Here is a 12,446-nt window from a genome sequence, read left to right as displayed (position 1 = left end):
AACGGACTGTAAAAGCTATAAAAAATGAAGAGTGCAGGACTAGGGCTTTGCCCAGTATAGCCCAGCGTTCACGGTACAAGGTGGGAATCATGGTCTGGGGGCGTGAATAATGCGGCAGAAAGTTTGGGAACAGAAAATTGGTGTCATGGTCACACAGAAAGGAGAGCTGTGTCAGCCGTGAGACGGTTTAAGAACACAGGTCTAACCTCGGAACTGAACTCAACATATTATCGCCAAGTCATTATCGAGTCTGGTGCCACAGTCACCTCTCCTTTCAGTTCTGGAGGTACCGCGGTGCCAGGCTAAGGGGTTATCCCACCACTTCTTATTTAAGCATCTGTTCTTCTTGAATTTTATGCCGTCTGTCTCTTACCGGATGTAGAAACTCTTACTTTTCGCTTCTTGCTCTTCTACAAGGAGAATAGCCTTCCTCTTTTAGAAGGAGAATTAATGAAGAAATCTATGACTGACAGTAGAGGATGGTTTGTGTCTTTTATGTTCCTAGCACACCCTCATATATATGCTGTACTTCGGTGGTCCTCCCCAGCCCTACAGGGTATTCTCAGGTGTGCAGCCCTTTTCCAGAAAACCTGAAGGTTTTGAAGGTGGGGAGCTTAAAGGTGTAAAGACACCAAGCCAGGCAACAGTCAGCGTAACTAGCAGTGCTTGGGAGGCAGAAAGAAAATAATGAGGAAAAATGTCAGCTGCTAAAGAAAGAAAACTCTTTCCTGCCATCCTCCCCAGATGGGGTAGTGAACCCTTTCATGCTACCTGCAAAGATGAATTCTAAATACTTGGGATATGAGGAATTGAGCAGCTCTGCCACTGAAAGGAATACAGAAGAAGCAGAAAATTTGTAATTATCGCATAAGTTTTTGCAATATTTACATTGATAAGGTCAACAAAAATCTGCCCAAAAAATGTAAATCATAATAACTCATAGAGGAGAGCAAGGTAATAATAAAGTGGATTGTTATTATTCAATAATAAATGTACCACACACAATTATTAGGCGTGAGGGGACAGGTCTTTTCACGGGTAGGATGAACAAGAGCCGTTGTAGCAGAAGAAAGAAGTAACACGTTACTTGGAGCCGTTAGTTCTTGCCCATCCTCCTTTCTTCCCTAGGAGACCGAGGGCAGCCATCTTTATGGTGGTGATTACAAAAGATGGTGTTGTAAAGGCATAGGGGCCTTGAGGTCATTAAGAAGTTAATTGTCCAGTCTCACAAGCTTGCTGAGAAACTGAACCGCTGAAGGTGGGTCCTGGTGGATGAGTCAGAATTGCGTCTTCCTGACGTGTGTCTGTACTGCAGCAGTTTTTAGAACGGCAAATCCACTTAATTCTTACTGTGAGAAAATGAAGTAACCTTATTCCTCATTATCTTTTTATTGTTATAAATAATTATTATTCTAAAGCTAACTCTGACTGAGCAGTATTGTGTATACTCTCTTTTAGAGACCAATTAATTTGATTAGGCTGTACTCTGATTCTAGTAGATGCAAATTCTAGAGCAGATGCTAATTCCAGTATGTTGGGTGACGTTCATAGCTTCAGGCGTCCCAGTCAGGTTTAGGATTCCCCAGGAATCCACAGGTCAGTTATACAGCAGGGAGCAGGCAGCAAGCTGCTAGAATGGGATTCCAGCTGGAGAAAACCCAACACGCCTCTTACTCTGAACCTATCACGCCGCATTATGGAAAAGTAGCAAGATTTTTTTACTCCTTGGAACCCTACGGGTTCGTGGCAGAAGTGCTTGTGTTAGTAGGGTCATTTAGAGACCAGTCTTTGGACTGCTTGAACTTCCAAGAAAATTAAGAGTCACTGAGGAATGCAGAGTGATACCGCTGAAAACAGCCTCCTGTCTCTTCCTCTGCTGTACTGGAGTTAACCTTTCCCTGGGGAAACTGGTTTAGTGAAAATGCTGAAAGTGAATCATTTGAGACTTTTTGCATTCTGCATTTTGCACATCTTCCTCTTGGCAACTGCTCTTTTTTTTAAGGATGATTAGACTGAAAGTGTGTCAGGGATGGACAACGGAGAACAGAAGCAACTCGAACCTCTTTCTAAACTCCTATTTTGTCCCTTTCCAAAGAACCATCTCATGAGATCCAGTTAGAATAAGACATATGCCATCTCGTACAACTTCTTTGATTCGATTCCTTTGAATCAAAGAAAGTTCTTTGATTCAAAAAGAGAGTTCAGTATGCATTATTTTTTAATCCAAACTAAGAATATATTGCCCATCCTGGGCCTTTGGTTTCTCAAAAATTCAGCTTCCAGAATCTCCTCGTTAGATTTTTCAGAGCAGCTCTTAATCTAGAAAGCATAGTATCCTGGTTGTACCACTCATTACCGATGTAGAATTATGTCCCTCTGTCTTTTCGTAGTACTGGAAACACTTGCCTGACCCACTGCCCATCAGAGGAACAAAAAGAAATCAAAAATCTGTAAATTCAGTTCAAATCGATTTCCACCTACAGAAAATTGGTCTCTGATGTGCCAACCATAGAAACATGGTTGAACTCTGGTAGCCAGGAGCTTTCCTTGCACCCCAGAAACTCCGGATATAAAATCTTGTCAATAAATTTCAAATTAACAAGAACTTCACTGCAAACCCATCCCATACTTCAAAGGCTCATGCACAGAGCTGAGGAGGATGCTATCAGAGAGGCCATCGAGGTTGTGAGAGCGATGCCTGTGTAGTAAGGGGATTGATTTGATGACAATGGCGGTTGAATTTCCACCAAATAAGCTAAATTTTTGTTTTGGGAAAAAAAAACCCAAAACATTTTTAATCTGATAGATTTAGACAATCCAACTGAAGAAAGACGTGGGACATCCTATCACTGCTGTTTCCTCTGTCATTGCCAGTTTTAGCAGTTTTAGACTATTTCTTAACTGTTACTCTTCTGATGCCACAAAAAGTTGCATAGCGGGAAATATCTGCCCATCTGTACGGTGTATTTTCAGCATCTACATGTTTGGGTCCTCAGAAGAGCATCAGTTGCTTTTGCACTTGCGCTAAAGGTTGATTCTTTGCTCTGCTATTGGGGAAATATCACATTTCTAAATACGTGCGGCAAAGCCTGTAGCTGTAGTTTGATGTACGCTTGATAGCACCTTAGGAACAGAAAGATAAACGCTCTTTATTCCTGCTCTTTTTGTATCTTTAATATTAACATTGTGGGAGAAGGTTTTACAACAAGTGGAACAAATTGCTTAAAATGACACCGCCACTTCCCAGCAGTCTTTTGTGCCTTTATACTAACTTAATGAATTGTCTAACAATAGAACACATTTTCAAAATCACTCGGAAGATTTTAACAATGGACGACCAGAAGGTCAAGAGTAAGAGAGAGCGGAGCAGATTCCCGAGCAATTTAGTACGTTTTATGACTGCCAACTGTTTTCTGTGCGTGCACTTTAAATCCAAGTCAAGTTGCAAATGAATTGATTCTGGTGATCTCAACTTAGCGTTATAAAACAGTATGTATATTGCTGAGTTACTGCACATCTTGGCACAGCCAAGGGAAATAGTGATGTCTAAGTGAAGAAGGCTGATGTTTGCTCAAGCAGTGAGGGAGTTGCCCAATGTCTGTAATTTTTTTACTTTAACAGAAGACACCAGCTTCCAAACTACCAGGATTCCTCTGTGCCATTATTGTTCAGGAACAGCTTGTATGAGAACCTGTGAACATCTGTTGATAACTTTTTAAAAATACGTTGGTTTATTAGCCTTTTTTTTTTTTCCCCCCACTGGTGTGTTATACTCCAATTTCTTTTTCTAGTACGAATGGTTGTGCAGAATACCACCTGTTGTTCCCGGTGCCGTGAAAGGTTTCTAAGCTTCTTTTTAGTCATAACACCTTTGCTGTGAATATCATTCCAACAGAGTAATCCAGCCAAAGGGATACAGAGGTCTCACCAGGAGGAAGACATGACAGAGCACCGAGTTCTAGCTATGTATATATAAGCAATTATCCGTAGCTACTCACTATTTCAAAATAATTGGATCAACAGTGTGTTTTCTTTAAGAATAGAATAACTCTTACTGCTAGTTGTTGGCCACACACGTTGGTTCCCGTTGGAAGCAAGGCACAAGTCTCGCATGTAATGAAAGTTCAGAGCAAGCTAGGACAGGAGGCATTTGTTTATCTAGAATGATATCTCTTCGTATTGTAGATTACTTCAAATGTATGCTTTACTCTATCCTATTATATTTTTTTTTGGTGTCCTGGTTCTTAAGAAATACAACTGAATATAAAAAGCCTTCAGCAATGAAATAGGATTCTACTGCTTGGAGATACTGATTTCTGGGCCAAAACGTGTATTTTATATATTTTATATATTTTAATATATAAAAGTTCTGAACTCTCCCTCAGCAAATAGAGTTAAATTAAAAATGTAATAGCTTCAAGAAATTTCAGATTATGTGCTGAATGCCTTCAGTTAACTGGGGGAGGAAGAACATTGGGTTATATTTAAAATGTGTTTTTTAACATATGGATTAGACAGCGTATCATAAGTGCTTTAGAGACTGTTTAGAGAAGGAATAATTTATTCTCTTTGGATAAGGAGAACTAGATGCATGTTTATTGAGATTGTTGTCAGCTGGTTTTATGACATCATTAAAAAGCATTAAAAATAGCAAACATTAATGGGTTTAGAGAAGAGTTTGCAACCCAGCGTATAACAACTATATGTTATGCTGTTCCCTTCCCCGCTGCCTTATTTTATCATCAGGAGAAACACTGAATTCTTTTTTTTCCCCTTGTGTTTATACGATACTATTCATTTTAGAAAGACTTATTTAATTCCCTTTTTCCTTTGACTTCATGTTCATATGTTACAGCAGGACATAATGCCACCTGTTCCACCTAAATACAGTGAGAACTACAGAAATTATATGTTCCGAAAAAAAACCTCTTTTCTTCCAAGTTTTCCTATTTCTTGGAATCACTTTCTACCTATATCTAGTGATACGTTAGAATAACGCATTTTTCACAGTATTTGAAATGATGAAATTCATATTTCTGTCCCTGTTTTTAAAAATCAGCAGCAGTAAGAATCAAAGCTAATGCTTTCGATCAGAATTTCAATATACTCGGTTTGCTTCCTGCAACCTGCAGTCCCCATTTTGGTAACCGGGAGTAGCGTTACTACTGGTTGGTCTCAGCGGTGTTTTGCCAGGAACTGGCATTATCCCAAAGACTTTGGCTCCAAGCTTCAGAGGGATTAAGAATAAAAACTTGGGTTTGCAACGTGGCCATAAAATGTGTGCCAGAGTGAGTCCCGCTGCGGTGTTTGAGTGTGCATTGCTTCATATTGCCTTCTCTTTTCTCTTAAAAGAGGAATTATCGGTTCCAAGATAAAGTCAAAACAGGGAGCTGAGCCCACACAAAATACCGCCGCTGATCTTGAACTCCGCGGCGCTGACTTTGTGCCAGGGATGTCTCATCTCTCCTTCAAATGTCAGCCCTCTCCTTCCAGGCACCGTCCTGCTGCAGGGAGCGCGGGAGGAGCACGGCGTGCGGAGCGACACCCTGAAAATCCGAATATTTCAGGTGTGACCTCAGTGATACCATCCGAATATTATTCTTGTGCTTTTGAGATCATTCCTTTTCCTTAAGAGTCAAGTTTTAATCAGCCAGCTTTCCGCTGATTTTCCCAAATCTCCGTCTGATGAACTCTGCAGCCAACAGAATCTGTTTATTCGCAGGACGCTTATGATGCATTCATTGGGGTTTCTTTTAATTAAGAACTTTTGAAAATGATTTTTTCTAGTTACAGCATGGTTATTGCCGTAAAAAGGTAAAAATACAAGAAACAATCTCCAATTTTGGTCTGTAAGAGTCTCATTCTGTGACTATAATGATTCATTTTTCCTTTCTGTACTATTTTAAGAATTGCATATAAATTACGACTCTTATTCAAGCTTAAAAAAGTCAAATGGAAAGCACTAATATTCGTCCAAAATATGTGTGCATTGCTTTTCAAAAAATCGGTCTCTTCAGTATCAATATGAGTGAGTGAACGCTTAGCTTTTTCTCGGTGGCAGGTTCACTGTTTTGGGATTATTAGGTAATAGCTTGTTTGTGAGGTTGTTCATTTGGGAGCTCAGGGGAAGTGGAGGTGAATAGACAAAGCACGGCACCGAGATTTCGGTATAAATCTTGTTTTCTGAGGAGTGGAGTCAACAGGACTGTTTCCTGGCTGTCTCGCATTCTGCCGTTTGAACCAGAGCAGAGTAATGCATAAAATGCTGATAACAGTACAAGTGAGTATTAGACTTGCTAAGCTTTTGCATTTATTTACACAGATGTAATTAAACAATGCGCAGCACAGAGGAGAATTAAGTCCGGTAACCTTAACAGCAAAATGAGTTTATGCTGCAGTAACTATTTTTAAGACAATAGAAACGGTACGAGGAAAGAGGAGGAAGCAAAGCTCCCGTTTGCCTCGAATAGCCTTTAGCAAACTGTTATACGTGTAAAGGATTCAATAGGAAAAAATAATTAAAAGTTAATGGAACTTAAATTTGATAAATCATGCTGCTGGGAAACAGAGGCCTAAAAAAACCTGCAGCATTCTTAAGGAAAATGTAAAGAAGCTGTATCTGTCGTGGCGTTGGTGATAACAAAGTTCCACAGTAGTAGGGCTTGGACCGAGCCGGGCGCTGAGGTTTCAGGTCACAAGCTTCTGTTTTAGATAGCCGTGTCGGGAACTGGGGGAAGATCCATCGGAGGCTGAAGGCTGGTTTTGCTATCCCTATCTCATCAGCTCGTCAGCCGTGACTTACATTTAGATCTGAGCCTCATCCCTTCTCCTGCTTCCTTCGGACCCGCTGGCTCTGTCTAGAATTCTAGTTTGACACCTATTCAGTCTGCGGAAATTGCTCCTTGGTGCCTTCTCTTTTGTTACTAACGTGTCCACGAAGCACAATTTCATCCCTTCTCTTTTCTCCACGTTTTTTTTTTTACCGCTGAAATCTGGGCAAAGAATCTGAGATAAACCCATGAATGCGGATGCATTTCCCCCCCGCCCCGCCATCTGTATGAAGTTGTTAGGATACTGTATGCACTGTTGAATATTGTCAACATCTGACGAGTACCAGCCGAGGCTTAGCTGGCTTTCAGCTAGAAAACATGCATTAACCGCAGGCCACAGAATAAACATGGATACAGGAAAAACATTCAGAAGGAAATCATGAAAATTAACATATACGAGCACATCAGTTTTTTTATAAAGTGCACATTAACTCTCTCGCTGACATCTTCGAATATGTACTAATGAGTGACGCGAGGGCCTGGGGCAGTTTCACGTCCTAACTGATCTTAAAATATAACTTCTACACAACAGTGCTTCTGTATCTTAGGGTTCTGCAGTGATGGGCACTGTCCTACATCTATAGATATAGAGGAATTACAGCAAGGAAAGGCAATATGAAGCAGTGCTGGAACCCATTGACCTTTATAGAATACGTATGCGTAGCACATCTTATCTTATTATTGCGCTTATGTTCCTGCTGCCTCGTTTGAATGTGGCAAATATTATGTTAGGTAATAAATTGGGAAAGAAATGTAGCTTAGTCCAGTCTGCGGATTTTCTTGAAGCATCACTCAAGAGCAAGGGAGCAGCAGAGAAAAGATCTATTCAGTACCAAAACCCAGTGTTAAATTCTATTGTATTTAAAAGAACTGTTGCCAAAACTGAATTCTTTTTCTGCTTTTAAAACGCTCTCCACTTCTCTGAGAGTATGCGTGGTTTATTCCCCCACAGAAGGTGAGCTAAAATGTCCTTTTTGCAGAATTTGTTTTGCTCAGGGTTCATAAAAAACCATGGCTATAAATGTACAGCCTTTAAGCAGATACCTATTCTTTTTACAGATTTATTCTCATTTCCGTTATTAGCGTGGGCTTTGCTCCAGTAGAAAAGCGACTTACAAATCTGAACTTCAAAAGATTCATAGTGTGAGCGGATACAGGGTATATCATGAGTCACGGAGAAAGCTGTGAGGGGAAGAGGGGAATCTCAAGGAGAGTTTTAAGAACGGCTTAATGTTAAACAGATATATTGTACTTTAGGTTAAGCCTCCGGGAGCGTAGGTTCTAAGTCGGCATCCAGAAGTTTTGTTTTCCTTTCGTCGCGACGGTTGAGTGTGTATACAGTGTTTTTCTGCAGAGAAAAAGCTGAGGTTACAGGTGGGTAAAATTAAATTTGCTGGGTTAAAGAGTAAAGTTACACCTTGATCCAGCCCCTTAGGAAGAGAAGAGAGGAGCTGAAGCGTAAACATACCCTGGGTCGCTGCAGCTCTTCTCTGTGTCTTGTTTGTTAGGCTGAGTGTGTATTGGTACTTCAAGAGAGAGAAATGCAGAAGGATGTCGTGTTGGCTGTACTCTAGGACCCCTGTGTATTGCTTCTCTCAGAAGCAATTTTTTTTTCCTTTAATTGGCCGTGGATAGTAGGTCTCTCTCTCTTAAAACAGAAAAAAACCAGAATGCCCTAACTGACGGCGGGCTGATTGCGTTTCCCTCCTACAACAACTCACATGGATTTCTAGTTCTCTGAAAAATATGTCTGGAATTTTGGGAATTTCTGATATAGAGTAATCCTATCTAGAATTAACAAGCGTTTCTGCGTGGCAGGTCTTTTATACAGCGGTGTAGCAAATTGAAAATCGACCGCAACGGTGATGTCAAACTGTCATTACTTAGGGGTTTTTTTTAGCCTTAGCAAAAGCTAAGACAAAGAGCAATCAACTTCATCTTCTTTTTTGGGGAATCTTCAGTTGAAAAAAAAATTAATTACATTGTCCCTAATCATTTCCCTTCATTATTGAGGAAATATCATGTTCTTGAAGCGGAGTGCAAGTGCTGAAGTTCAAAAAAATCACAGTTCCGTATATTGTCTGCCCGTCTCGCAGGAACATTATAAAAAGAAGTTTCAGCAATGTTGAAAAGAGTAAACATAAATTTTAAAAAATAGCAAAGAAATCCAGTGACCCTTAATGAACTAAAGGTAGAAATCCAGTAATAAAGACACTAGAGGCTTGACTCCAAATCTCTGTTGTACTCACACCTCTTCTAATGTTTTCCTGTGAGTTGTAGGCAAATCTCTTTGTCCGTATTTCCATTAACCTTCAAAAAACAGCAATACTGATTACTGCTTTGTTTCTGTTGTTTACTTAAACGTGCTCACTGGAGGCACTGGAGAAAAACGAGCCATTTTTCCGTAATTTCTTGGCGTCTTATTCCTACAGTGGCTTTGCTTTGCTTTCCAACTGTAGAAGTCAAATATAGATCCTGCAGATCTACGAGCCTCAGGAAAAGAAGTTTGGCTCCCTCTTTCCAGGAGGCCAGTTTGACAACAGTTTTAATCACTTTATAACCCATAGTGTGCCGTTAGTTGGGGAACGGAACATAGATCTGAATTAAATAAAATGCCACTCATAGTCAGGAGTCCTTTGGAGCTGTTACCATTACAATAAGTTATTTTTATTACTGCATGAAAGTATCGATTTATGAGCACACAGTAAATCCAAAGAATAGGCACATTTATAATACGGAATAAAGAAGTATGAGGAAAAAGAGAAATATAAATTCCTTCATGTTGTGTTTTTTAGAATAGACAATGTTTTTAACGGATAGAAGAAAATATATATCATAAAAGTGAAATGATAGGTGAAGTGGCAAGCAGTAAGACCATAGCATCATATAAAAACTCCTGAAAAACAATAGGATTTGCGTTCTTAACTGCAAAACACATTTAAAAACATGCCAAATATCCTCTGTCTTTCACATAGTTTCAGAGGAATTGCCTGAACGGTTCCAGTGTGGTTCTACTCTTACACCTTGGTGCAACGTCGACACAGATTTTTGTCGGAACCACCCAGGAGACTTCCTCCTGATCGACATTTATCAGTATTAACCCTATTCTTCTAAAAGTTTGCTGAATGGATTTTTGATTTTATGGAACATGGAAGTGTTCAAGGCCAGGTTGGACGGGGCTTGGAGCTGCCTGGTCTGGTGGGAGGTGTCCCTGCCCAGGGCAGGGGGTGGCACTGGGTGATCTTCAAGGTCCCTTCCAACTCTAGCTATTCTATGATTCTGTGATTCTATGAAGACCATACATCCCTTACTGACCAGATGCCAACACGTACTCAGCATGCAGGTTGCTTTTTATCTGCATGGAGCAAGCCCTACTGCTCCCATGTTACAAATCAGAAAACTGAAAAACGGAGCATGTAAGTTATTAAAAGATTTGGTGGCAGGACACAGCTGTTCTTTATGGTTACTTGTTAGCAGAGCATGCTACTTGACTTCCAGAGATTTTCCGGTGATAATTATAAGTGTAAAAGGCTGACCTAGCACGTACAGTAGAGAATTTATCACTTCAAGGTGGAAATATAGATTTTTCTATCCCATTTTTCTCCAACTGGTCTCACTTTCATACACACACACACACAGACACAACCAAGGTCTTGTGGATTATTCCATTTTTGGATGGAAAATAGGTGAGCTTCCAAATACTCTTTCGTTGTCTGTTAACAATTCAGAAAGGAAACAAACATTGACACTGTATTCATGACATTGAAATTAAAAGATTGAAAGGTCTTTTATTATCAAAAAAAAAAGAAAAAGGAAAATTAGTTGTTCAGGCGTCCTGCAACATGTAATTTTGATTAAACGAAACCATTTAAAAATCTTTCCATTTAAACCAAAATTTTAAAGAAAGTTTGAAAGAAAATGAAGTTCCCAGCTATACTTGTAATGGTCTGAGAACACAAACATGAGTTCTTTAAGTTCTCCACATTTTAGGGAGCAAACAAAAATTAAATACTTTGGGAAATTCTTCACTGGTGCCGTTCAGTAGTTTTAGAAGAAAAAGATTGGTTCCACTGATGCTGGTAAAAGTCTCTGCCAACTACCACAAGGTTTTAAGTGCTGCTTAAAGGTTTGAAGGCTTTAGTGGGGCTGAAGTAGTGCCACAGTCCTTATTCTGGCACACAGCCCGGGATAAATTTCCTCTTTTGATGGCAGTTCCGAAGCTTTCCTGGAGTTTTAGGCGTTTTGGAAGGCACATTTCTACCATGTGGACTACGCCTGTTCCAGGTGCCAGCCCCAGCAGCACCAGCGCTGCTGCTTCTCCGCTTACTAATTCCCCTGTTAGCCGCAATGTGAATGTGGTAACTGGTGGTTACACGGGGGAGTCTCGAAAGTGAAAAGATTATGGGAGAAAAGCTTTGCAAGTACAAATTGTAAACATTGAAATGCTCTGAATGTTGGAAAATCAAGAAATGGCATCTGTAAAGCAGTAAACAGGCGTTTAAATAACGTACTGAAGTTTTATGCTTCACAGAAGATACGTGACATCTTGTTCTTTGTAACTATTATTATGGATGTTTATCTTAATATTTCTGAAGATTCAGCTCTATTCTGTGACAGGCTTTTGAAGAATGGACAATGAGCAACGCTGAGATTTTTTTTATGCTTCCTAGAGAGTTTAAAAACAAGGAAAAGGAAATGTAATGCTTTTGAACGTTCCTTATAATTTTATTTTTATTGCCTAATATGGAATAGGTTTTTCTTTGCCTGTTTTGTCATGTGGAGACTGAGTGGCCTAATGATTATTTAGCTAATATTAGGCACAGTAAGATGTTTTGAGAGCTAGCAAGATTTGGGCTTACTTACTGAAAGACTGACCATCGGTACACCTTCAGGATTTTATCTCAGTGATTCATAACCCCTCCACCACCACCCAGCAATATAGAATCAGAATGATAGAATCACGGAATGGTTTGGGTTGGAAGGGACCTTGAAGATCATCCAGTTCCACCCCCCTGCCCTGGGCAGGGACACCTCCCACCAGACCAGGTTGCTCCAAGCCCCGTCCAGCCTGGCCTTGAACCCCTCCAGGGATGGGGCAGCCACAGCTTCTCTGGGCAACCTGGGCCAGGGGCTCACTGCCCTCACAGCACAGAATTTCTTCCTAAAATCTAATCTAAATCTTCCCTGCCCCAGAGCTATCAGGAAGGGGGCGGCAGCGACGCTGCTCCATCTCAGTCTCTCACTGCACAAGAAGCAGGAACTACAGCATCTCTGACATACTATTATCTACACCTTGTCTTCAAATACGGGTAATTTCGGGAGGCCCCCATGGGTCTGGGACCTGTGAGGTCTGCAATAGGGAACTTGAGAGCACAGGGAGGGAAGTGGGGCTGAATTTTGCATCATGCGGTTGTAACTAGTCTGCAAAATAGCACAAGTACTTCTTCAGTGTAGTAATCTCTAGTTCAAGTCAAACCTTTCTTGCCACTTGATTAAATAAAAAAATGGGGAGAGAAGGGTATAAAAGCAGCAATTATACTTTACATTGGACTTTTGTGTGGATTTAGGTGGTTTGTTATCAACGTACTTCTTTCCATCTATTGATCAACACCCGGT

At 40.4% G+C, this 12,446-nt stretch overlaps 1 protein-coding gene across 19 annotated transcripts in view; it reads left to right on the top strand.

Moving 5' to 3' along the window:
• The window catches only part of TENM3 (teneurin transmembrane protein 3), a 1,409,904-nt gene that overhangs the window by 891,357 nt on the left and 506,101 nt on the right, over positions 1-12,446 (top strand). The gene's annotated exons all lie outside the window — the stretch shown is intronic.

This window comes from Chroicocephalus ridibundus, chromosome 5, assembly GCF_963924245.1.
Source record: "Chroicocephalus ridibundus chromosome 5, bChrRid1.1, whole genome shotgun sequence".
Classification (NCBI taxonomy): Eukaryota; Metazoa; Chordata; class Aves; order Charadriiformes; family Laridae; genus Chroicocephalus; species Chroicocephalus ridibundus.
Note: the sequence above shows the minus strand (reverse complement) of the source record. Positions and strands in the feature narration are given on the sequence as shown.